Source organism: Elephantulus edwardii, unplaced genomic scaffold, assembly GCF_000299155.1.
Source record: "Elephantulus edwardii isolate Elephantulus edwardi_28Jun2011 unplaced genomic scaffold, EleEdw1.0 scaffold00010, whole genome shotgun sequence".
Taxonomy (NCBI): Eukaryota; Metazoa; Chordata; class Mammalia; order Macroscelidea; family Macroscelididae; genus Elephantulus; species Elephantulus edwardii.
The window spans coordinates 26,371,021-26,398,886 of NW_006399760.1; the positions used below are offsets into that span (position 1 = coordinate 26,371,021).

The 27,866-nt window shown below is 36.6% G+C and overlaps 1 protein-coding gene across 1 annotated transcript in view; it reads left to right on the forward strand.

Annotated features, from left to right (window-relative positions):
• Positions 1-27,866, forward strand: part of GALNT13 (UDP-N-acetyl-alpha-D-galactosamine:polypeptide N-acetylgalactosaminyltransferase 13 (GalNAc-T13)) — an 869,120-nt gene that overhangs the window by 367,580 nt on the left and 473,674 nt on the right. The gene's annotated exons all lie outside the window — the stretch shown is intronic.

The following is a 27,866-nucleotide window of genomic DNA, read 5'->3' on the forward strand; positions in this document are numbered from 1 at the left end:
ACAAAGGGACAAATGCTATATGGTGCCACTGTTGTAGAATGAGGCTGGCATTGGGGTGGGGGTAAGACTGAGAAAAACTGGATGAAATATGTTTACAGCATTGAAGTCTATGAGGGAGAGAATAGTCTAAAAGTATTATATTTTAGGGCATAATTTTTATCGTAGGAGTACGCAATGAGGGTTGCAGAGAATGGTATTTTTAAGAGTTGAACTGCCAACTGAAAAAGCAAATGCACCAGATGAAAAAAAAAAGACAAGGGAACCTCCATCTTCTAATTTACAACCTCAGAAAATCAATGTGAGGTTGTTATGAGTCAGAATTTACTTGCTGGCAGTGTATTGTTTGTTTTTGTGAGGAAATAAGGAGACCACTGCAATGGGAAATTCTGTAGTTAGGGACCTTTCCAAATTACTGAGGAGTAGTGATGTCAGTTTGAGGACTTAGATGCATCTCACTTAGTCCATGGTCTTTCCAATTGCTAGCTATGCATCTAAGTGCTTTACAAGGAATAAAGATGAAAGAAAAAGAATTGATACCTTTGAGCTGTGGTGTTGGAGAAGAGCACTGAACTTTCCATGGACAGCCAAGAAAATGAATAAATATGTCTTGGAGAGGGTGCAGCCAGAGTTTTCTTTGGATGAAAGAATGATGAGGATTCACCTAACATAGTTTATACATATTGCTTGGAGGTGCTATTCCTTGGAAAGGGATATGATGCTGGGAATGGTTCAAGGTAGGCGATGGAGAGGAAAACCCTCAGCCAGGTGAATTGACAAGGTGACTGTTTCAGTGGACTTCTGTGTGTCAGGAAGTATGAAGACGGCACGCGATATGACTTTTTTCAGATCTTCTGTTCAAACGGTCGCTATGAGTCGTAGTCTCATAGTTGATAACTAAAAACAATAACATTTAAAAAGTTTGAAAAAACATTTATTTTATTAAAACCAATAGTAAAATGATTACATATTTGCTTTGTAGCTTAAGGAGATAGAAATTATATCACTTTGGAGTTTCCTTTTTTCAGTATTGCCGTTGTTTTCTCTGAGAAAGTATTTGACACATAGTCTACATTTACAAAGTGATTCAATAAATGCCTTAATGTAAAACCAAAATCTATGTAATAATTCCTTAATAGCTGAGAAGTTTGATTTGTGTCTCAAGTGAGTTGTGCAAGAGAATTAAAAAGACTGAAAGTAAATGGAAATGGTAAAATGCTGCATATTTATTTTTTAATGACACATATTGCTTTATTCATTGTTGTTTTAGTTGAGCACAGTCACCGAATAGGATCTTTCTTATTTTTTATAAAAATATTACTATTTATTCTATAATTCATTTTATACAATCAATCATATACCTTGTTTCATTCATGTACATTTAGTTTTATACAATCATTTCTGTACATTGTCTTTTGTCTGTATGTATTTTTTTAATTCTGATTTACTTACAAAGTTATAATATACTGTTTTCACAAAAGATCCTTCCCATTTCCTTCACCTCACCCATCTATTAAATTGTGCAACCCTATGATTAATCCTCTACTCCGCCGCCAATCATGCTCACCCCTCTATTTCCGCCCTCTCTCTGCCTTGGATCCTCATACTCATTCTACAGTAATGGTTTTATACAGTATTTGTCCTTGTGGGACTGAGTTAGTTCACTCAACATAATGGTCTCCAGCAGTCCCTGCCAAGTTAGGTAAAAATTCACAAAATGATTGCTCCTGTGTTGTGCATAGTATTCCATTGTATGAATGTACCACAACTTCTCAATCCATTCACTTGTGGTTGGACACCTGGGCTGTTTCCATGTTCTTGCAGTAGTGAATAATGCTGCTGTGAACATTGGTGTACAAGTTTCCATTTGAACCTCAGTTCTTATTTTTGGAGGGGGGAATGAATGAGGGGTGGTGTGTGTATATTCCAAGCAATAGAATACCTGAGTCATATGGAATTTCTATGTTCAGCTTTTTTTGAAGAAGCACTAAACTGCTTTCCAGAGTGGTTGTACCATTGTACAATCCACCAATAATGTAAAAGAGTTCCTATCTCACCACATCCTCTCCAATATTTATTAAAGTTCATAAGAGACAAACTGGGATCAAGCTTAGAAATGCCAGTCTATGGTATAAAAAGACTTCCAAATACAGCCAGAAGTACATAATCTGAAGAGGATAAAATTGATGAATGGAACTTTCTAAAGATTAAATCCCTGTGTTAATAAAAAACTTTTCTCAATATGGTAAAAAGAAGACCTACTGACTGAGAACAAACATTTGGCAATACCAGCTCAGATAAGAGTCTCATAACGAAAGTTTGTAAAATACTCCCAGGCCTCCACAAGAAAAAGTCTGATAACAATTATAAAATGAACAAAAGATATGAGAATAATTTTCACAGAGGAAGATATTCATATGGCCAACAAGCATATGATGAAACATTCCCAATCACTGGCAAGAAGAGATGCAAATCAAAACCACAATGAGATACCATCTCACTCCAGTAGCAGTCGCACAGTTTACATATTTCTATTAATTTGTTAAAGCATTAGTGGGAAAGAACTAAAATGAAAAGATATTATTCCTTAAGGAGTGGTGGACAATAAGGCAAATGATGCTACTTAATAATGTAAAAGTTCTGTAGTCTTATTTTTAGATTGTTACTTATTTTGTTACTGTCTCTGAAAACAAAAGCACCAATAATTTTGGAAAGACTCCACTGCTAGACTATTTTTCTTAGAGAAAATTTTTGGATTTTTTAAAATCTATTCTTTATTTCCTTTTTTTACATTAGATGATTACCATATTTGTAAAAAATTGCTAATTAAATGTTCCATATGTATACACTTACACTAAATAGTTCAATATATTAACAAAGTACAGGTAAAATGAGTTTGAGAAGGATGATATATAATCTAGTTATGTAATTTTTTTAATATCCTTTAGGATGTAGTGAATGAATAGTTGTTGTATTTTGTTATTTGATATTTTTGAAAATATAATTCCATGTTCATGAATATTTAGAAAGTGATGGAGATATTCCAAGGTAAAATGTAATGTTGTTTTTATTAATTGCTGTCAAGTAGTCCCAGTTCATTGTGAACTTACGTATTAGTGAATGTGTTACTGAAATGTGATATAAGGTTTTGATGATAGTGGAAGAATTTTGAGGATAATCAGGATGGTTATAATTGAAGGGCAAATAAAAAAGGACTACTCAGGGGGACCGATTATAGTTTTTGGCTACAAAAAGTGAAATTGAAATGGGATGTGGACTCCAAGCTGAGAAGAAAATTACACAAAGAGAAAGGCTATCAATAGAAATGTTAGAAAGGATATCACTAGTTGAACTCCACAGGTGGCAAAGAACTTTTTATTGATTATGAACTCAAGAGAAAAAAGGCACTGTTTGCTTGGGATCTTTGGTCATTTGATACTACTATTTAAAGCTCTGTGTGGGAAGTCTGGTTGTCTTGACCTAGGTCTAGTTCATTGTTTAGTTTCTCTTGAAGCCTCACAAGCCTAAATCAAATAACTTACAATTTTACTCCAAAAGATGAGCTCAACTAAGAGAACTCATCTCATTCACACAATCGATATTATTAGGTTCCTGGAACTATACCACCTTGCCCCTGATATATAAAATCTCTATTCCAGGTGAGGAAAAGTAAAGAAGCAGCAGTTTTCTAGAACTGTATTGTAAATGTAGTATAATCAACCAATCTCTTTATACAGCAGATGCATATGTTAGTAGATTTGTAACTACTGACAAAATGCTCTGTCCCTCAACTTGTGGCACTCACATGCGGATGCTTTTATCATTTAAAAATCACTGGATAGTTCGGTGGGCAGGGAGAAAAGTGCAACAATGAATGAATGGAAATCTAAAGTTCTTGTAAACTTTCATTAAAATTAATAATAAACAATGAAAGAAAAAAGAATTCTAATACCAAATTGAGCTGTTTATAATGAAGCAACTTACAAGAATTTGTTTTAGCATCAGCAAAATTGATGGATTTTTAAATTTTTTAAAAAATTCATTTCGTACAATAATGTATATATAGTTGTTGGTTTTAGAACGTAATTCTCTTCTGTCTTCCATCTTATTTCCCTCTACATGTCTGTATCAACTTGTTAGTTACATTATTTATAATGTCTTATCGATAAGTTAAAAAAACAAACAAACAAACAAAAACCCAAAAACAAAAAACCCAAAACTCAACTTATTTAAAAGTAGTCACTTCTAGTAAAGATCTTGGGAATAATCCCTCCCCCGCAAAGAAAAAAATCTCTTTTGCATTAAAAACCAAGTAAAACTTTTTCCCTGTATCACTTTCTTTTAATTTACTTTTTATTTTAAAAGAGTTCCCTCTGAACTCTTTTTAAATAAAAGGTAATTATATTCAGTGTAATGTCCACTTGGTTTATTGTTTTCAGAAAAGAGTTTCAAAAATAAGAAGGGAAAAATATTAGCTAAAACTCTGATAGTGGAATTGGATATATAAGGGAATTTATTTCAACACAACTAGAAGGAGACAGATCTATAGAAAATGATTGCATGTTTATATACATGTGCATATATTTGTTTATGTGTGTTTGTTGACAGGTTGTATGAAATGTAAATGGAATGACCCACATAAAGATTTAAACTCTTAAAACAGCCTTTTTTTTTTAAAATGAGCATTTACAGTCATAGGATTACTACTTGGCCATATAAAATTATGCTTTTAATTGCCTTATACACTACAAGACCATTAGCTTCTCAATGCCTAAAGGGTACATAGAACTATGGTGATAAAGTGTTGCACAAGCAAAAACACGGCTCTGCCTTCGATTTGTATTGCCCTATACCTGATGTTTGATGTAATTAACAATACATTACTTTTCGTGTTTGAAAGAAGCCAAATTGTGTAAGAAATTATGTATTTTTCTTATCAAAGAGGTTGTATAACATAATAGTTAATATTAGAGATTACCCATCTCACCCGAACCATGGACACAATAATAATTTTTAATTTATATGGTTGTAATGAGTACAAAATGAATATGCAAATTTCATATGCCAAATTATTGGAACTTGACTATTGGACTTTCCTGTGATATCACTTTAAATTTTTTTCCTCCAGAATGAAATATAATAAAATAACTTTACAATAGTACTATTGTGGTTGCTGTTGTTGTTATGTGCCGTTGAATCACCGGCAGCTCATAGTGATCCTATGTACAACAGCCCTAAACCCTACTCTATCCTGTGCTAATCTCACTGTCTCTGACATACCTACCCCAACACCCCAGTCACTGAATTAATCCACCCCATAGAGGGTCTTCTTTTCCTTCATAGTCCCTCCAGCCTCCCAAGCATGATATTCTCCTCCAAGGACTGGTTCCTCCTTGCAACATGTCAAAGTAGATCAGACAAAGCTTTAGAATCCTTGCCTCCAAGAAACATCCAGGTTTAACCCTCTCTAGGACATACCTGTTTCCTTAGAAATCCATGGCATATCCAATACTCTTCTCTAATACCGTAGCTCAAAGGCATCAATTCTCCTTCTATCATCCCTAGTCATTGTCCAGCTCTCTGATGCAGAGCAAGTGAAAACCATGGCCTGTATCAGGCGCACCTTAGTCTCCAGAGAGATGCCATTGCTCTTCAGTACTTTTGAGAGGTCTCTAACAACAGACTTTCCCATCACAATATATCTTTTAATTTCCTGGCTGCTGATGTCAAGAGTGTTGATTGTAAAGCCAAGCAAACTAAAGCTGTGAACAATCTCAATATCTTCACCATCTATCATGATGCTGCCAATTGGCCCAGTGGTGAGAATCTTTGTTTTCTTGATATTGAGCCTAAATTCATATTGAAGACTGTAGTTCTTGACCTTCTGCAGCAAGCGCTTCACGTCCTCCTCAGTATCAGCAATCAGGGTTGTGTCATCTTCATAATGCAGATTCTTGATAAATATAATATTGCAACATGAAAATATATATTGTTGTTGTATGCTGTTGAGTCAGAACCAACCCATAGCTGACTCTCCATTAGATTTTCAGAGGCAGTTAATTGCATGGGAGTATATCTACAATCTATAATAAGAAATAAAGGACTTCTCTTTCAAATTATTGTCCTTGTCCAGTGTGTAGAGAAGCTCTGGATTCAGAAGCATAAATCTAATTGAAAATCTGCGAGCAGTGATTCTACCTTGGGTAATTGGCTTAAATTTTCTTGACTTCACTTTTTTTTTCCACTCTTGGGTTGCTAATCATTATAATAGTTAAGATATTGATATGCACAGTCTTTTCCTGACTTTATTAGACACTCAGTAACATTACTTTCACATCTCTGGACTGAAAAAGGGACTGAGGTCAGAAAGGTTATTAGGATCAAACAATTTCATGACGGTCTTGGAAGAAACATTGTAAACCTCTCTAAGCACAAAATGTTTCATTCTCAGTCACTGCTTATAAAGCAATGGCATATTTATGCAGAGGGTAGGATGTGAGGACCTGCAAGAAGTTAACATAAATCTGCCTTCAATTCCATTTACCTCTCACCTGACCTGTAGCATTTTGGAACATAATTACCACACTGCAATTTCATATAATTTCAAACTATAGAGTAGTTTCTTGTACTATATCTCAAATTAAGTTCAAAATTGTACATTGGGGGAGGGATCAAGCAAAAAACCCCAGAACAACACACCAAAACCAAAATTGTTGTACATGAATTGATGAGTCAGAAGTTAATGCTTCCATTTTACAGATTGTTAGTTACAGCTCTTGTTAGGTGCAATCTAGCTGTTTACAACTCCAGTAATCTTAGGAACAATGGATCTCAATTTTACCCTGTCCTGAACCATACTTACCCTCTCTGCTACTCTTGAGTCTATCTATCCCTGTGTCAATAAATCTCATTGAGGTTCTGCCCCTCCCTTAGTGACCCTCCTGCACCTTTCCAAACATGGTGCCTTTTTCCCCAAGAACTGACCCTCCTAACAACATGTCCAAAGAATGTGAACAAAAGATTCCTCATCTTTTCTTCTAAAATGAACTCTGGTTACACTTTCTCCAAGATATATTTGTTTGTTCTTTTGGTTATCCATGAGATATTTCAGTCTTTATCTCCAACACCACAACTTAAAGGCATTGATTCTTCTGTCAGTTTTGTTCACTGTTCAACTACCAGATGCATGTTGTTGTTAAGTGTCATCGAGTAGTAGGTGACTCATAGTGACCCTATGAACGAAACACTTGTTTAACTTTCATCCTTTCTCCAGGTTCATAGGGTTTCCAGAGGCAAGCTATTTCAGAAGTGAATGCCACTCCTGCTTCCAGGTTTGTTTTAATCAGGGAGCTCCACGAAACATTGTCCATTGTAGGCAACCATTATCATATTTGACACATCGGTGTCACAGTGTTCAGTTTCACAGAAACCACGAGTTACCACCGTACAGCAAGTGGACAGACTAGGAAAATATGATCTAGAAGAATGTTTGACCAAAATAAATTAAAAACAGGCCTGAGGGCCACAAATTAATGTTTGGTAGCATCACTTTCTGTCCACTAGGCCAATTCATCTTTCTCTATACTGTTGTTGTTAAGTGCCATCAAGTCATAGATGACCTATAGTGACCCTATGAACGAAAGACCTGAACACTACTATAACTTTCATTCTTTTTCCAGGTTCATACGGTTTCTAGAGGCAAGCTATTTCAGAAGTGGATGCCACTCCTGCTTCTAAGCTTGTTTTAATTAGGAAGCTCCACCAAACACTGTTTACTCTGGGTAACCATTATCACATTTGATATATCATTATCACAGTGTTCAGCTGGACAGCAACCATGAGTTACCTCTGTACAGCAAGTGAACACATGATCCCCGAGCATTCCATTCCTGTGTGTGTCCCTCTTCCAGATGGGAGAGGCCCTCCTAAAGTCACACTGGAACCGAGACTTACAGCACACTGTCCCTCAGCATTCAGCCTACAGGCGTGGACAAACATTTCAGGATTTTACAATTTTGGTACACCCAAATGCTGGCAGACTCTGTGCCAGAGATCCCCAGTTCATCTGGCAAGTCCCCCCTGATGACACCCACTTGGGGAGAAAGAAAGCCACAAGATCCCCAAGTGTTCCATAGCCATGTGTGTCCCTCTTCAAGGAGAGGCCCTCCTGAGGTCACACTGGCCCTGAGACTCACAGCACACTGCCCCATCAGACACACAGCAAGTAATAATCATAACAAAAAAAATGTTTTGAAAAAGTCTTTAAACTAATATTGTGGCTCTTCAGCACTTTGGAAATGGCCCTTCCACCAGATTTTCCCAGGATAATATGCCTTTTAATTTCTCTTTTTTAAAAAAATAATTCTGATTTATTTACAAAGTTTGAATACATTGTTTTTCACAAAAGATTCTTCCCATGTCCTTCACCTCACCCACCCATCAAATTGTGCAACCCTGTGATTAACACCCTAACCCCCCATCCTAATCCCTCTATTTCCACCCCAACCTCTGCCTTGGATACTCTTACTCATTTTACAACAATGGTTTATAGAGTATTTGTCCTTGTGGGACTGAGTTAGTTCACTCAGCATAATGCTCTTCAGTTCCTCTCAAGTTTGGTAGTAACTTATAAAATGATTGCTCCTGCATGTTGTGTGGTATTCCATTGTAAAAATGTACCACAACTTCTCAATCCATTTGTTTGTAGTTAGACATCTGGGCTGTTATCATATTCTCGCAATGGTGAATAATGTTGATTGTGATCCAATGAAGATGAAATCATTGGCATTTTCAATCTTTTCACGATCAAGATATTGGCTATTGGCATCATTGTTGTTGTTGTGTACTGTAGAGTCAGAACCAATGTAAAGCTTACTCTCCAGTGCATTTTTGAGCCAGTAATCATGCAGGAATCGATTGCCCATCCTTCTCCCACATAGCAGCTGGCAGATCTGAACTGTGTGTCTTTGGGAGTACAGCACAGCCTCTTGCCACTAGGCCACCAGAGCTATCTACAGGTGAAAATTTTATTTTCTTGATGTTGATGTGTAGTCCATGTTTCAGGCTGCAGTCTTTGATCTTCTGCAGCAAATGTTTCAAGTGTTCCACACTTCTAATAAATGAGGTTGTATAATCTGCGTAATACAGGTTGTTCATGTCTTCCTCAAATCCTGACGGGCGTTCTTCTTCATAAAGTCCAGCTTCTCAAATGCTTTGTTCAGCACACAGATTGAATAGGTATAGAGAAAGGATATAGCCCTGATGCATTCCTTTCTTGATAAACATACAATGTTCCCCTGCTCTGTTTGGACAACAGCTTCTTTTTCAAATAATAGGTTTCACAGGAGCACAGTTAAGTGTTCTGAACTTGCGTTCTTCTCAGAGTTAGGAACTTTTAAATTTCACAACATTACCTAGATAATGTATTTTTATAATTAGAAAAGTAGGATGCAAACATGGGTTTTGGGGTTCCAGAAGAGTGCTGTTGTCTGTCTACTCAGGAAATACTGTGACCTTTGACTTTGAAATTTGTTGTGGACACTTTGGACAGAAAATTAAATGATCCAGGAAGCATTTAAAGAACCTTGAAAGAGTGTACAGAGTCGTTGTACCAAAAGGAACTTGTGGACACAGAAGAATTCCATGAAATAATGTATGAGCAACAGCCTGTGGTTATGAAGGAAGTTCAATCTGCTTTGAAAGAATTGGCAAAAAGCAAGACCCCAGGAATTGATGGCATAGCGATTGACATAGTTCAACAAACAGATGCTGCCCTGGATGTGTTCACCAAGTTGTGCCAAGAAATCTGGAGGACAACAACCTGGCCAACTGATGGGAAGAGATCTATATTTGTTCCCATTCTAAAGATATGTGATCTGACAGAGTGTGGGAATTATAAAACAATATCATTAATACCACATGCAAGCAAGGTTCTGCTGAAGATTATCTAAAAACAACTGAAACAGCACATCAACAGAGAACTCCCTGAAGTGCAGGCTGGATTTAGAGGAGGCCATGACACTAGCGATATTATAGCTAATAACAGATCAATCTTGGCAGATAGTACTAGACGAATGTCTATCTTTGTTTCATTGACTATGCAGAGGCGTTTAACTGTGTGGACCACAATAAACTATGGCTGACTCTGAGAAGAATGGGAATCCCAGAACACTTGATTGTGGTTAGTGGAACCTATACTTGAACCAGGAGGCAGTCGTCAGAACAAAGCAAGGAAACACTGCATGGTTCCAAATTGGTAAGAGTATGTGTCAAGGATGTGCCCTATCTCTATAACTCTTCAATCTATATGCAGAACAGATTATCTGGAAGGCTGGGCTCTATGAGGAGAAGTGTGGCATTAGGACTGCAGGAAGACTTACCAACAATCTGTGTTATTTAGATGACACAACCCTGCTTGCTCAGTGTTATGAGGACCTGAAGTACTTGCTGCAGAAGGTCAAGGACTGCAGTCTTCAATATGGATTGAAGCTCAACATCAAGAAAACAAAGATTCTCACCACTGGGCAAATCGGCAGCATCGTGATAGATGGTGAAGAAATTAAAATTGTTAACAGCTTTCGTTTGCTTGGCTTCACAATCAACACTCTTGTCACCAGCAGCCAGGAAATTAAAAGACCTATTGCATTTGGAAAGTCTGTTGTCAGAGACCTCTTCAAAGTATTGAAAAGAAAGGTTGACAGTCTGGAGACTAAGGTGCACCTGATACAGGCCACGCTATGCATCAGAGAGTTGGACAATGAATAGGGATGATAGAAGAAGAGTTGATGCCTTTAGACTGTGGGTCTGAAGAAGAGTATTGAATATACCATGGACTGCTAGAAAAACAAACATGTTCATCCTAGAGAGGGTGAAGCCAGGCTGCTCCTTAGAGGTGAGGATTCTGAAGCTTCATCTGACATACTTTGGACATGTTGCAAGACGAGATCAATACTTACAGAGGGATGTCAAGCTTGGGAAGGAGGAGGGACAGTGCAAGAGAGGAAGACCCTCAATGAGATGGATTTATTCAGTCACTGGGGTAATGGGGATAGCTGTGTCGGAAACAATACGATTGGCACAGGATAGAGCTGGGTTTAGGTCAGTTGTACATAGGGTCACTATGAGTCCCAGGCAACTCAATGGCATATAACAACACCAACAACATTGTGTAACTTTGAGTAGAAAGAGGTTCATTGCTGACCCTTCAGTGGATTTTCAGAGACAAATTATATAGCACTTCCTTCATAATGCCTTATTAAGGAAAACAGCAGTGAAGTATGACCATTTAAGTGTTAAACTCTCAGCTTTACAGATTGTTTTATCTGCTTTTTCAAGACTATAACACTTGAGACTTCTTGTGATTCTTGCGTGCACTGGGTCACTAATGATCTAATCCATTTGTGAAAGGGGTGGTAAAGTGTGTGCTGTAATGACTTTTGTTATGTGTTTCTTCGATTTAATTATTTGCCATAACTTATTATCCCTATTTTTTTTCTTAGTAGACATAATTTTTGTGCTCAGTGAAAGAATGCACACATACATACATACATACATACGTACACAAATGTACAGATTCACATAAAAAGTTTTGCAAATATTGGTGAAGGTTCTTTTTTTTACTTACTTGACTTTAAACATTAAACAAATTAATGAAAAACTGAGTTTAAACTACATTTATTAAATAAAGAGGGATTTTAAAAGTCAGATTTAAATAACCCAAGCAAAAGACATTCTTTGAGCTCAGAATTAACCTGTTGTCATTGGTTCCATGCCTTCTAACCATAACCTATGTGAGTAGAACTGTGTGCCACAGACTTTCAGTGGTTTATTTTTCAGAAACAAATTGCCAAAACTTTTTCCAAAACGTTTTCCTTTTGGTTTACTCTTTGGTAATCAAAATATAGTCCAAGTGAAGGTAAGTAGTCTAGACTTGGGCACTAATCTATGGGACTACATAGAAAGCAGAATCGAATATATGGAATCTAAAAAGGCTGAGAAACAAAAGAAATATAGAGTGATATTAAGGGTGAGGAGCCTGCTGTCTCCTTTGCATTGATGTATGGTCATCAGGCTGATGGAGTAGACTGGCGTATGCCATCCACCCCCATGTGTTCTGCAGCAAAGGTTCCAGGACCTCAGGGTACATGCCTTTCTCTAGTGACCTAAACCATAAGGAACTGCTCTTCTAACCCAAAGACTTTGCCTATTTGGTGGTTCAAATCCACGAGTGGCTCTTTGTAAAAAACACAACAATCCTTTCTCCTGCAATTTACAGTCCGGACACCTGCTAAAGGGTTCACTATAACATAATTCCTACTCGATGGTAATGAGAAGAGAAGAGTGATGATATTAGAGAATCAAGGAAATGTAGCAGAAGATTTCCTGCAGCTGTGTTCAGTTCTGCAAACATGTTAGCACTTAATAGGATACATTAACATGGAATTATTAAAACAAACATGAACTCGTCTAAAACAATACTATGCAGTTAAATGCTGATTTTTAAGCAAGACTAGTGGTTGTGTTTGACTTATTTGCCAGTAATATGAATACAACTGTAAACAATTATACCCATAAAATGAGTGTACATGTACTGTCCCATGCATTCCCACACCTCCCCAAAACACATATATACCTATGTAAACATGTATATATTTTTGGTTGTTATTACTACATTGGTAAAATTACATATAGGATTTGTCATTGCTGTTGTTGTATACCATAAAGTTAGAACAAACTCATAGTTGATCCTCCAGTGGATTTTCAAAGTCGTTAATTGCATGTTAGGAGATAACTGTCCTTCTGCCATGGAGCAGCTGGGGATTCAAACAGGATGCCTTTGGGATTTACATTGCAGTGTCAATTAGTGCCATTCGTTATAGGGATGAGATGCTGTCTCATTAGAGATTTGCTTTGAATCCCTCTAGTGGTGAATGATCACATGAATCTTTTCATTTGTTGGCCACTTGGATATCTTTGGCCAAATATCACTTTGCGCCTTTCCCTCCATTTTTATTGTACTGTTTATCTTTCTATTGTTGAGTTTTGGAAGTTCTCTGTTTTAAAGATGTGACCCTTATCAGATGTGACACTGACAAAGAAGGAATCTGTTTGTGTAGGTTCTCTCTTTACTGTTTTTGTATTTTGATGAGTTTTGTTGTTGATAGATGCCATTGAGTTGGAATTCAAGCATTGTGACCCGATGAACAACAGAGTTAACTGCTTTATCTTTGCTTGACCACTTGCTACTTCACTCCTTACATTCTCTTTTATGTGGGTTTGTCTACTAATTACTCCTGTCTGCTATTGGGAATTCCATAAAGTTGTCATCCTGTACTTCCTTCCCAGGGTTTTCTGACACTTAGGATGGCAATGCTGATTTGGACCAGTTGGTGGGGAGCCTACCATCAAGAAATTCCTCAAGTAACAGGAAGATCTGGTGGCATAGTCCATAGGAGTGCTGCCCACCCAGAGGCTGCACTTTTGGAAGTTTGAATCCACCAATGGTTTCATAGGAGAAAAGGAATGATCTCCTTGAGGATTATTTCTAGCCTTGGAAAACCCAATGGAGGGTTAGTGACGAGTCAATTCTGCCTCAGTGACAATGGGAGATGAGGCGAGGCAAGGGACAGAATTGAAAATTATTCTGTAGGGACTGATTTAAATCAGTTACATGTTAGTGCTAATTTGGAACAGAAAAGATGATGTTCTTAAACTTTTAGTCACATGGATTCATTTTGAAAGCTGACTCTATCTGTAGACTAGGACTGCATACAGACACAGAAAAACAACACCACCACCCCACCAAGTTGCTGTATTTAGTTTTCTGTTATGAAATTTTTGCCTCTTGAAAGTCAGTTACGACTGGATATTTGTCCAAGTGCTTGTAAAGCATATAATTAAATTAATGTTCATTTTAAAAAAATCTAACTTCAAAAGACTGAAAGAGAAATTACTTTTATTATCTAAATGTAACGTGGATAATGCTATATAAACTATAAAGTAAAACTGGAAAATCATGACTGAGTTATAGTGTTTCTGTTGTACCTTATATGTTAGTCACATAAAATCATGTCAATGTGGAAATATAGTGTCTATTATATCAAATTTATCAGTTAAAATACTTGATGAAAATCCTGTCAATGAAGTAATTTTACTAAAAAACCTCTTTTTTGGTCAAATTTATAATTTTGATCGTCTAGACCAATGCTTTTAATTCTTTTAATTTCCTGGCTACTGGCGCCAAGAGCATTGACTGTGAAGCTAAGCAAACTAAAGCTGTGAACAATCTCAGTCTCTTCACCATCCATCCTGATGCTGCCAATTGGTCCAGTGGTGAGAATCTTTGTCTTCTTGACATTGAGCCTCAGTCCATATTGGAGGCTGCATTCCTTGACCCTATGCAGCAAGCACTTCAGGTCCTCTTCAGTTCCAGCAAACAGGGTTGTGTTATCTGCATAACGCAGATTGATGATAGATCTTCCACCAACTCCCAGCCTCCCGCATAATCTGTTCTGCATACAGGTTGAAAAGGTATGGAGACAGGACACATCCATGGCATAAGCCCTTCCCAGTTTTGAACCATGCAGTGTTTCCTTCCTCTGTTCTGATGACTGCCTCTTGGTCCAAGTATAGGTTTCTCATTAGCACAGTCAAATGTTCTGGGATTCCCATTTTTCTCAGAGTCAGCCATAGTTTGTTATGATCCACACAGTCAAACACCTTTGCATAGTCAATGAAACACAGATATACACTCCTTTGGTATTCCTTACTTTCAGCTAAGATCCATCTAACATTAACTACAATATCTCTAGTACCACAACCCCTTCTAAACCCAGCCTGGACTTCTGGCAGTTCTCTACTGATACAGGCCATGGTCTTTGTTATCACTTTTTACGCATCAGAGAGTTGGACAATGACTAAGGAGGATAGAAGGAGAATTGATGCCTTTGGGGTATGGTGCTGGAGAAGAGTATTGAGGGTACCATGGACTGCTAGGAAAACAAACAGATTCATCCTGGAAAGGTTTAAACTGGGCGGCTCCTTGGAGGCAAGGATTCTGAGGCTCCCTCTAACATACTTTGGACGTGTTGTAAATAGGGACCGGTCCTTGGAGAGGGACATCATGCTTGGGAGGGTGGAGGGACAGCTCAGGAGGGGAAGGCCCTCTATGAGGTGGATTGATTCAGTGACTGGGGCAATCGGATGGAAGTGTCAGAGACAGTGCGATTGGCACAGGACAGAGCAGAGTATAGGGCTGTTGTACATAGGGCCTCTATTAGTTACAAGTGACTTGACGGCACATAATAACAACAACAACAACAGACCAATGCTACCAAGATATAGTGCAGGAGGCAGCAACTCAGCATTGTCTGGGAGGTTATTAAAAGGACAAGCAAGGTTCTGAACTCTCCTCCAAATATGGAAGTGTGGGGCCAAAGTTTTTATTTTAATAGTCATAAGTGATACTCCACAGTCACAACTTTAATTAATTACCTATATTTAAATATTTAAAAATGTCACATTATAGGACTCTATAATTCTATTTACTTTTATTTTTCAAGGAACATAGGGGCTTGATTTTTAGAGTAACAATAACTGCAGCTGAGTAATAGCCAGTCAGTTCACCAATTTGCCTCAATACCTTACCCTGTTAGAAATGTTATTTATGGAGTTCAAGCCTCCAATCCTTAATGACCCAGGTAATTAAAAATTAAGTCTTAAGAGCAGAATTGCCATTAATTTTCTAACTTTTTAAAATAATTTTAATGAGATTTTGGATTTCCATTCATTCGTTGCTCCACTTCTCTCCCTGCCCAGCGCCCTCCCCACACCCCCCACTCCAGTTCGCTACTCTCTTGGAAAAGTAAAATAAACACTCTCTCCCCTTGGGGATCCTTGTTGCTCCTATAGTTACTGTTTTTCTGGTATCCTGTGCATATTAGTAGTCTTTGCGAAGGGCCCTGTAAAGTGCCGATTACTTTACATGTTCTTGCTCATCTATTCTATTTAATTCTGTGTTTACATATATGAAACAAATATTTTGAGATGAAAGCAACTTGCTTAAGATCATATAACTACTAAGTGAAAAAGCAATATTTATCCCCTTGACTACCAGACTTCTACACTTGTACTCAGATCAACTAACTTGCTCCAAATTGCCATAGGCTGCTTTTGCATTTGACTTGTAGAGGATTTTCAAAAGGGAATCAAATGTAGGGTGAAGAAATAATGTAAAACATAGAAACTGAGAAGTAAAGAAAAATGTTCAAAGTTGTACATATCTTTCATGTCATTCTCCCTGCACATCCAGTTAGTAAAAAAGTTTTATTTCTATAAGTCATATATTCTCCTTTTGTCTGTGTTACTACAGTGTTTTACCATTTGCTGCCTGAGGATTTCTAGCCATTTCTTAATCAGTTCCCCTTTTGCCAACATGAAAGTAATTTTGTTGTTGTTAGGGGCCATCGGGTTGAATAAGATCCTATCCTGTACTATCCTTATCATCATCCACACAGTTGGGCCCATTGCCAAAGACTGTATCAATCCATCTCATTGGCAGTCTTCCTTTCTTTTACTGATCCTACACACTTCACTCTATGCTCCCTGATCATATCATTTTGTTGTTGTGTGCTGTGGAATAGGAACCAACTCATAGCTGACCCCCTAGCAGGTTTTCAGAGGCAGTACATTACAGACAAGGTGATTCCCACCTATTTTCCCCTGCTGAGTAGCTAGCTTCCTCTGGGATTGCAGCACATCTTTTTACCTCTGGGCCACCAGAGCTGCGCGATCCTATCATAAAGATGTTAAGTATTCACTGTGTCTCCAAGCATGTTGTTTCTACCTTTTGGATAGCACTTCTTTTATTGTTATGAATCTTTTCTATATCTGCGCTGCCAACACAAATGTAAGCAGTTCAGATCTAAAAGCTACTGTACAGGCGAAAGATAGGCAATATTCCTCCTCCACCATCCCACCTCCATGTGATTTAATGCCTCTGAAAACTCACTGGAGTGGCAAAATATGAGTCATTTCCAACTCAAGTCCTTGTAACACAATTACATACTTATTTAGGGTATAACCTCCTTTAGAATAGAACTCTGAGAATGTGTTTTATTAATTTCTCTTTTTCTGTCACTGTAGTAAATACTCAACAAATGTCAGTGGACAAAAGAATAAATGGGCAGTGAATCTATAAGAATTATGTGATGCTGTTTTTCTACCTAATTTCTTAAAATTAAAAAAGGAGAAATTTTATGGTAAAATTGTGCATGTATTTAAGTTTTTGCTGATTCGTTTTAAAATTACAGTTCATTTTATAACTACATGTGTGCATGAAGAATTTTCTAGGTGAGAAAGGTTGAGGAGAAACTGTAAAATGTCAGAGATTTTGCTAATAATATCACAACATGTCTTCATCCCTTAAGGCAGTGTGATTTTTGCAGGATAGTAGGGTTGAGTGCTCAAGGACTTTTCTAGCATCCACTGTGAAATGAAATGTCTTGAGCTCATTTCTTCTATTCTGAAATGGCTGGAAATACATGTTAAATGATATTTTTAAGGACTTTTCCTTTCATTTGACATTTATAACAAAAAGAGGCTTCAGGTACAATTTTTGTATTCAGGCAAAACAGCTTTTCAAGAAGGACATATAAGTGCTAGTATTTTTAGTTTTAAGGTCCTTGTTCATGATGAAAATATTGAAAAGTGTGTTTTCAGCTAATTTTGACATAATTCTATTTGTTACTTGACTGCATATCCAATCACCTACTTTGGGAAGCAGATGTTTTTGGACGCGCATTTTTCTCTAACTGACTTAGAGTGCATTTTATTATGTGCTTGATGTGAAAACGAATTTCACAGCAAAATTTACAGAAATATGCTGTTTATAGTGCAATTCACATACTCAGCATGAATATCAATTTATGAAGGTGTCATCAAGTTGTTTAAACCAACCCAAACACACATAATACAGATGGCATTGAAGGCATCCGTGCCTGAAAAATAATTTGTGACATCTGCAGCATTCTCTTAATTGTTTCTTTTTGTATTTTTTATTGAGTGACTATTTTAAGCAATTTCAAAATATGGACAGACTCATAGCAACATGGTAATTGTTTTCATGAGCAGTTAAATAGTAAAAAGTCAATAGTATATAAATATTGTTATTTAATCTACTATTGTGTGAAGATAATTTGCATACTAAATATATAGTGATAGTTTATGTTCTTTCACTGCTATCTGTACCTTTTTAGTTTTTGCTGTTTGGGGCCAAGATAAGCAACAATCTACCTACTTAAAAACCTCAGTTTTTAAAATACACAATTATGATTTCTTAATAAAATATGCAGAGGTACTTAATGAGAGGAATAGTTTTATTTTTTTCAAACTTCTGATTATAAATACATTTTTGAAATATTACTTTAAAAATAAGAAGTAAAATAAATGATTTAAAATCATCATCCATAAGAAATATTGTGGCAAATTGTTCATATTTCTAAATTTTTCCAAACTATTATTTTTACATTGGTATCTCTATTGGTATATCTATTCTGTCCTTCAGGGGATATCCATGTGTAAAGTCAATGTTTGTGTTTTTAAAGAAAGTATTTGCAATGAATAAATCATTAATCAAAATTCAATCATTTGACGTCAAGCCTCATTTCTGTCACAAGACCATTCCTTCCTAATTGTTTTTAACTTTGCATTTTGGTTACCAATATTCATTAATGTGTTTTAATTGCATGGCTGGTCAATTTTGGACTGCAAAAATTGGTAGAAATCTTCAACATTCTTCTCTTCAGCTTTAGTTATTGGTGCATTTATTTTAATAATAGTCCTATTAACAGGACTTTCTTGTAAGCATATGGATAGTGTCCTATCAACCACAGCATTATACCTTAAGATGGGATCTTTTTTCACTATAAATACAACACCAAGAATTGATGACAATCAAGAAGACAATCTGGAAATTGCACAAGAGCAACTGGAAGTGAAAACAAAGGGCATAAAAGCCAAAATTAAAGAGCAGACAATTCCAAATGGGAGCATGAAAATTCAAAGCAAGCTGTTATAGCAGAATGCACAGAGAGATGGAGTTAAGAGAACAAAAAGGGAAGAACTCATTCTGCTTTTTTTCAAGCTGAAAGAACTGGAAAACAAATTCAAAGCCTTGAGTTGCAATATGGACAAAATATTGAATATTCTAGAATCATCAAAACAAGATGGAGGGAAAATACGCTGTACAAAAAATAATTGGTTTACACTGAAATATTTGAGGAAGTAGCAAGTTATAGAGAACCAATGGTAATTAAAGAAGGTCAAGCTGTACTGAATGCATTGGCAAAAAAAATAAGGCTCCAGGAATTGTGAGACAACAATTGACATGTTTCACCTAGCAGATTGAGTCCTGGGCATACTCACCACTCTATGCCAGGAAATTTGGAGGAAGATTCAACTGACTGGAAAAGATCCATATTTCCCCCCCATTTCCCAACTAAGGTGATCAGAATTTGAAAATTATCAATGTCATTAATATAACTTGCAAGCAAAATATTGCTATAGATCATCCAAAAGCTGTTAGAACAGTATATTAACAGAGAAATGCCAGAAGTCCAAGCTGTGTTTGGAAGAGGCCTTTGGCATTAGATGGAATCTAGCAGAAGGTATGAGACAAATGTCTATGTATATTTTATTGACCCTGCAGACATTTGAGTGTTTAGAGCACTAAAAACTATGGCTAATATTGAAAAGAATCCCAGAACATTTAATTGCTCTCATGCAAAGCCTATACTTAGACTAAGATGCTGTTGTCCGAACAGAACAAGGGAACACTACGTGATTTAAAATGAGGAAAGGTAAACTTCAGAGTTGTAGCCTTTCTCCATATCTGTTCAGTCTATATGTTGAGCAAATAATTCAAGAAACTAAACTCTGTGAAGAAGTATGTGCCATCAAGATTTGAGGAAGACACATCAACAACCTGCACTTACAGAAGATAAAATTGTGCTTGCTGAAAATGAGGAAGAATTGAAATATTCTCAGAGAATCAAAGATTATAGACTTCAATATGGATTGCATCTCAACATCAAGAAGATAAAAATACCACAGGAACAATAGTCCACGTCATGATAGATGAAGGACAGGTTGCAATTGTCAAAGATTTCAAATTACTTAGATCCACAGTCAACACTCTCGGTACGAACCACCAGGAGATCAGGATACATTGCATCGGGCAAATTTGCTCTCAGAGATTTCATTTCTACAAATTAGAGAGGGGCAATAATGTCAACTTGAAGACTGAGGTGCACTTGATTTAAACCATGGTCTTTTCTCTCAGTTGCTATGCATCTGAAAGCTAGAAAATTAATGATAACAGAAGAACTGATGCTTTTGAGTTGTGATGTTGGAGAAGAACACTGAATTTTACATGAACTGAGAAAAAAAAATAAACAGGTATGTCTTGGAAAAAAGTGCAGCCATAGTGCTACTTGGAGGCAAAGATGGCAAAACTTCATCTCACATATTTTAGGCATGTTTCTAGGAAATGCCATTTATTAGAAAAGGATATTATGCTTGGAAAAATAGAGGGTCAGTAAAAGAGAGGGAAACACTCAACAGATCAATTGACACAGTGGCTGTATCATTGGATTAAGTGTGTTGGAGATGATGAGGATGGCACAGGATAGGACATGATTAAAATCTGTCATTCATAGGGTTGCTATGAGTCATATTCAATTTGACAGCCCCTAATAACAACAACAGCACTAGTATATCTAACTCAGATAAATTAATTTAGCTCTGTTTTTACTTAGGATGCAAATATTATGTGGGTTTTTTTAATCTCCTCTGTTTAATTTCATGGTTATTTTTCAATGTCAATAACTGTAGCTTTACAGAAGCATTTTAATGGTAAAACTAGTGTTCCAGGATATTCTCTTCTATATTTAATTAATCTTTTACTGTTATGCAGTTAGTCACTCTTTTACGGTTCTTAAGACCATGTTGGCAATAAATTATTTAGTAGGAGAAAAGATTTTAGTAATCAGAACAGAGTCCATAAAAAAGGATATGACTGAAACCTATCTCCTAAAAGAAGAAAATATATTAAAAGATAAAACATTCTCTTTTTTTTCTACAAATAAGGCATCTATTTAATGGTCATTTATAACATTTTGCCATTTACATTAACATTTTCCTCTCTGGTAACTATTTCAGTAAAACAACAATTTTATATTTTATTTCCCCTTTTAATGTGAATATGTGCTGTAGCTGAAGAAGATTTTTAAACTCAAAGATGAAGTAATGTCTTTTTTACTTTTTAAAAACCACAAAATTTGATGAATTTTCAAAGCATGACATATATAGCCTTTTACATTTTGACTATAAAGCATTTTACTTTTCTCAGCTCACTGCAGTTACTGGCTTTCGTAAGTGAAAATAAAGATAATTTATATTTCATATGATGCTGGACAATTATAAATTAAACATTTTACATATCTTAGAAATTGTCTTACAGACAAGCATAGACATTGTCAACAGTTTTTTCTTGCTTCAAAAATTACAGATACTAAATATTAACAGTTGCTTGGTACTTTACAAAGTTTTTAGCTAAATTAATAGTATTAATATCAAAGTTAACTAATTAGTGTCTTATTAAGATAATGTCGAAACTTTTCTTCATATCTGATTATCATTTACCTCTCATCTCTTAAAAGATCTTTTAGTCTAGAAACCAAAGATGAATGACAGTAGTGTTAGCATCATTGAAACACTGAATAATATTAGGAGGGCTCTTAATAAGTGGCAGATGTTATGCTAACTAATAAAAATGCTATTTCTATCTAGAGAGATCTGGTGGCTTCCACCTCAGAAAATTTAGATCTCACTGCAAAAGAAAGTTATGCAATGTCTTCCCATGCAGAATACACTTTGTGGCAAAATTCCTAGAGACCTAGTTACCACATGGTAAAGACTGGAAAGCAGTGAGGGTGTTTTTTTTTGTGTGTATATCTATTTATTTAGTTTTTTTTGGACCTTTTGAATTTGATGTTATTCATATCCACCACTCTACACCCTCATTTTTCCCACACTTTTTTATCATAAATACCTAGTTAAGAAAAATACCACAAGTGCCAACTTTACAAATGGAGTTCTCCAAATGGACTGCATAAGAATCAGAAATGGACTGCATAAGAATCAGACTAACTACATCTGTGGGAGAAATCATTGGAGTAGCTCCATATGTTGTTGTGTTGTTATGTGCCGTCGAGTCATTTGCGACTCATAGTGACCCTATGTACAACAACCCTAAACCGTGCTCTATCCTGTGCCAATCTCATTGCCTCTGACACACCCATCCCGATTACCCCAGTCACTGAATCAATCCACCTAATAGAGGGTCTTCCCCTTCTGGGCGGTCCCTCTACTCTACCCAGCATGATGTCCCTCTCTAAAGACCTGTCTCTCCTTACAACATGTCCAAAGTATGTCAGGAGAAGCCCCAGAATCCTTGCCTACAAGGAGCAGCTTGGTTTAACCCTCTCTAGGATGAATCTGTTTGTTTTCTTGGCAGTCCATGGTACATTCGATACTCTTCTCCAGCAGCACAGCTCAAAGGCGTCAATTCTCCTTCTATCCTCCCTAGTCATTGTCCAACTCTCTCATGCATAACAAGTGATTGCAAAAACCATGGCCTGTATCAGGCACACCTTAGTCTCCAGAGAGACACTGTTGATCTTGAGTACTTTACAGAGGTCCCTAACTGCAGACTTTCCCGTCACAATACATTTTTTTGTTTCCTGGCTGCTGATGCCAAGAGTGTTGACTGTGGAGCCGAGCAAACTGAAGCTGTGAACACTCTCAATCTCTTTGGTCTGGTGGTGAGAATCTTTGTCTTCTTGACATTGAGCCTCAGTCCATACTGAAGGCTGCAGTCCTTGACCCTCTGCAGTAAGTGCATCAGGTCCTCTTCAGTTTTAGCAAGCAAAGTTGTGTCATCTGCACAATGCAGACTGTTGATAGATCATCCACCAATCCTAACACCACGCTTCTCCTCATAGAGCCCAGCCTCTCGGATAATCTGCTCTGCATACAGGTTGAAAAGGTATGGAGATAGGACACATCCCTGGCGTACACCCTTCCCAATTTTGAACCATGCAGTGTTGCCCTGCTCTGTTCTGAGGACTGCCTCTTGGTCCAAGTATAGGTTTCGCATAAGCACGATTAAATGTTCTGGGATTCCCATTCTTCTCAGAGTCAGCCACAGTTTATTATGATCCACGCAGTCAAATGCCTTTGTATAGGCAGTTAAAACCAGACTAGGTGTTGAATGTGAAAGAAAAGACTATCAATGACTCATATTTATTTGATACTGAACTTGAAGAAAATTACAACAAGCCCACGGGAACCCAAATATAATCTTGAGTTTATCTCACTTAAATTTCAAAATCATATTAAGAATAGGTTTAAAGCAGTGAACACCAGTGATCAGATGAGATGAGTTATGGGAACACTTTAAGGATTTTATACACGAAGAGAGAAAAAGGTCACTAAAAGAACAGAGAAAAACAAATGAAAATGATGTCAGGAGAGATGATGAAAATTACACTAGAGAACTGGAAAACTAAAACAAAGGGAAGAGATGCTGAAATAAAAGAGCTATACATTTCAACAGGCAGCTAAGGAAGACAAGACAAATTATTGTAATAGAATGTATAGTGACCTTGAGCTAGAGAATATAAAGGGGAAAATTCACTCAAATGGAAAAAAAACCTGAACACCAAATTCAAGACTTGGTTGCAATACTTAGGGATTTTGTGGGCAAAATCTTCAACAATCCAGAAAACATTTTAAAAAAGATGAAGGGAGTAGTACACAGAGTCCCTGTAACAGAAAGAATTGGTTACAGTGAAATATTTTAGGAAGTAACATATAATGAGGAGCCAGTGGTAAAGAAGGAAGAAATTCAAGATGCATAGAAGATTTTAGCAAAAAATAAGGCCCCAGGAATCTATAAGTTACCAATTGAAATGTTTTGACAAATACAGCCCTGAACATGCTCACCAGTGTATGCCAGGAAATTTGGATAACAGCTTCCAGGCCAAATGACTGGAAGAGATCAGTGTCTGTTCCCAATCCCAAGAAAAGTGATCTAACAGAATTGTGGAAATTATCAAACAATAGGTTTACTATCACAAAATACTGCTGAATCATTCAAAACATCTGGAAAAATACATAGAGAATTGTCACATATTTAACTTGGATTTAGAAGAGGCCATGGCACCAGAGATATCATTGCTGATGTCAGATGGAAAGCAAAAAATACCAAAAGAATGTTTATTTGTGCTTTAGTGATTATGTAAAGACATTTGACTATGGATTATAAAAAAATATTATGGATAACTTTGAGAAGAATGGGAATTCCAGAACACATAATTGTGCTTGTATAAACCCTGTACCTAGAACAAGAGGCTGTTGAGCAAACAGAACAAGGGACTACTGCATGGTTTAAAATTAGGAAAGATGTCCATTATAATTAGGTTATCAATCTTTTTCTTGTAGAGGCCTAAGAGTATTCTGTAAATTTTTGTTATGAGACTCTTTTCTGAGCTGGTATTGCCAAATATTTGTTCCCAGTCTGTAGGTTTTCTTTTTAGCTTGTTGAAAAAAAATTTTTGATGCATACAGGGATTTAATCTTTAGAAGGTCCCATTTATTAATTTTATCCTCTTCAGATTGTACATTTCTGGTTGTATTTGGAAGTCTCAGTTTGTGTCTTATTAATTTTATGGTTTGGGGCTTTACTCCCAGGTCTCTGGTCCACCTTGAGTTAACTTTTGTGTATAGTGTGAGATGTGGATCCTGTTTCAGCTTTCTGCAAGTGGCCGTCCAGTTTTTCCAGCACCATTTGCTGAAGAGGTTGTTATTTCCCTGTTTGATAGGTGTGATTTCCTTGTTGAATATCAATTGACCATAGATAGCTGGATCTACTTCTGAGTTCTCAATTCTATTCCATTGGCCTATGTACCTGCCATTGCACCAGTGCCATCCAGTTTTGATTATTACTGCTTTGTAGTAGGTTTTGAGGTCAAAGAATACTATGCCTCCAACTTCATTTTTGTTTCTCAGAACTGTTTTGTTTATTTGGGGTTTCTTGCCTCTCCAGATAAATTTGACAATGTCCCTGAAAAATAAATTTGATTTCTGTATTGGGATTGCATTGAACATGTAGATTACTCTTTGTTGGATTGTAATTTTCACAATATTGAGTCTTCCTAGCCATGAACAGGACAAATGGGCAAAAGATACAAAAATATTTTCACAGAGCAAGATACACTAATGGTCAATGCCACATGAAGAAATGTTCCAAATCACTGGCAATGAGAGAGATGCAAATCAAAACCACAATGAGATACCATCTCACTTCAGTAGCAGTGGCAAAGTTTAACAGAACAGCAAGTAATAAATATTGGAGAGGATGTGGTAAGATAGGAATTCTTATACATTGTTGGTGGGATTGTAAAATGGTACAACCACTTTGCAAAGCAGTTTGGTGCATCTTCAAAAACTTGAACATAGAAATTCCATGTGACCCCACTTCCACTGCTTGGCATACAGCCTGATACAATGAGAACTGAGGCACAAATGGAGACAGGCACACCAACGTTCATAACAGCTTTATTCACTATCACAAGAACACGGAAACAGCCCAGATGTCCAACCACAATCGAATAAATTGAGAAATTATGGTTCATTCACACAATAGAATACTATGAAGTATGCAGAAGCAATGATTTTATAAATTATTGTCTAATTTGGGAGGGAATGGAAAACATTATACTGAGTGTACTAATTCAATCCCATAAGGACAAATATTGTATAAAACTATTATTGTAGAAAGAGTATGAGGCTCCAAGGGGTGAGGGGGTAGAAACAGAGGGGTGAGGGTATATGTGTGTGGGGGGGATTAATCATTAATCATAGGGTCACACAATTTGGTAAGGGGGGCGAGGGAAATGGGATGGATCTGGTATGTAAAACAATGTATTCAAATTTTGTAAATAAACTAGTATGACAAATAATGTAAAATCAGATGTATTGGGATGATTGTATGAAACCCAATGTAAATGAAAGATTGTATAAAACACAATGCATATGAATGAAACATACAATAAAAGTATTATTATATGAAAATCAATAAAAATGTTTTTAAAAAATAAATAAAATCAAGAAAAATGTGTCTTAAGGTTGTATTTTTCTGTCCATACATGTTTAATCTGTATGCTAATTTAAGTATTCTGGAAGTTGGACTCTATGAAAAGGAATGTGGCATCAAGACTGGAGAAAGACTCATCAATAACCTTTGTTATACAGTTTACACAACCTTGCTTGCTTGAAAGTGAGGAAAACTTGAAGCTCTTGCTGCAGAAGTTAAACATTGTAGCCTTCAATATAGATTGCTTGTCAATGTCAAGAAAACAAAAATTCTAGACACTGGACCTATATCATGATAGATGGAGAAGAGATTGAGACTATCAATTATTTCACCTTTCTTGGATCCACAATTAATACCCTTGGTCCTAGCAGACAGGCGGTCAGGAGATGGAATTCATTTTGAAATCTGTGGTCAGGGCCCTCTCTAAATTATTCAGGAGCAATGATGTCAATTTGAGGACTGAAGTGTGCCTCATTCAAGCTATAGTCTTTTCAGTCACTTGCAATGATTTTGAGAACTTGACAATGACTAAGGATGACAGCAGAAAAATGGATTTCTTTGAATTTTGATGTTGGAGCAGAGTGCTGAATACCCCATGGGCTGTCAAACAATAAACTGATAATGTTCTGGAAGAAGTATAGCCAGAGTGCTTCTTGGAGGCAAAATGATGAAGATTCATCTCATACTCTTGGAGTATATTGCTAGAAGAAGTTATTTCTTGGAGAGGGACATTATGTTTGGGAAGGTAGAAGGATGGAAAAGAAGAGAAAGACCCTCAACCAGGAGGAATGACAGCATGACTGCAGCAAGGGGCTTGAAGATGTTGGGGATTGTAAGGATGTCACAGGATAGGACATGGTAGAGATTTGGTGTTCATAGGCTCTCTGTGAGTCACACATGACATAGCATCACCTAACAACAAAAACAACAACATAAGGTCATAAAGGTCCATACAGGTCAAATAAAGAGCCTAGTTAAGCAATTTTAGTAAATCAAGACAGAAGATTTATAAACAGATCATCTGACTCCTAGGGTCTGGGTGTTAGGAAGTACCCTCACCCAAATGTATGTTACTGGAAACCACTAGATGGTTCATGGGGGTATCCCCAACGTAATTACAGCCTTTAAAAAACCCATCTGATGATCAGCTATGAGCATGTTCCAACTTGATAGCACATTAACAGCAACAATGACAACTATGAAGTAGCTTACACCAAGACAAGGCTCATTTTTTCATTGTTTCTGTAGTTGTGCTTACTATACAATCATAAGTCACTATTGAATTTTGACAGAATGGTGATAGCATTTGTACACGTTTGGAAGTTGTCAGCCTATTCTGCAAATTATTGATTAGAACTGATTTGAGCCTCAACTATGTGCTGTGTTCAGTAACATGGTTATTATTCTGGGACCGTTCTTTAGTCTTATTCCTCAATATTGATGTGAGGTATTAAGCTAGCAGGTCTGAAATTTTACTCTCTTGAATAATTATTGTGGAACACAACTATAGTTTATTTATGTACAGTAGAACTATTGATTTTTACTGTGTAAGAAATAAAGATAGAAAAAATGTAACAATATTCACTGATTTCATTTTGACATGTTGTTGTTGTTGTTGTTATGTGCCGTCGAGTCGCCTGGGACTCATAGCGAC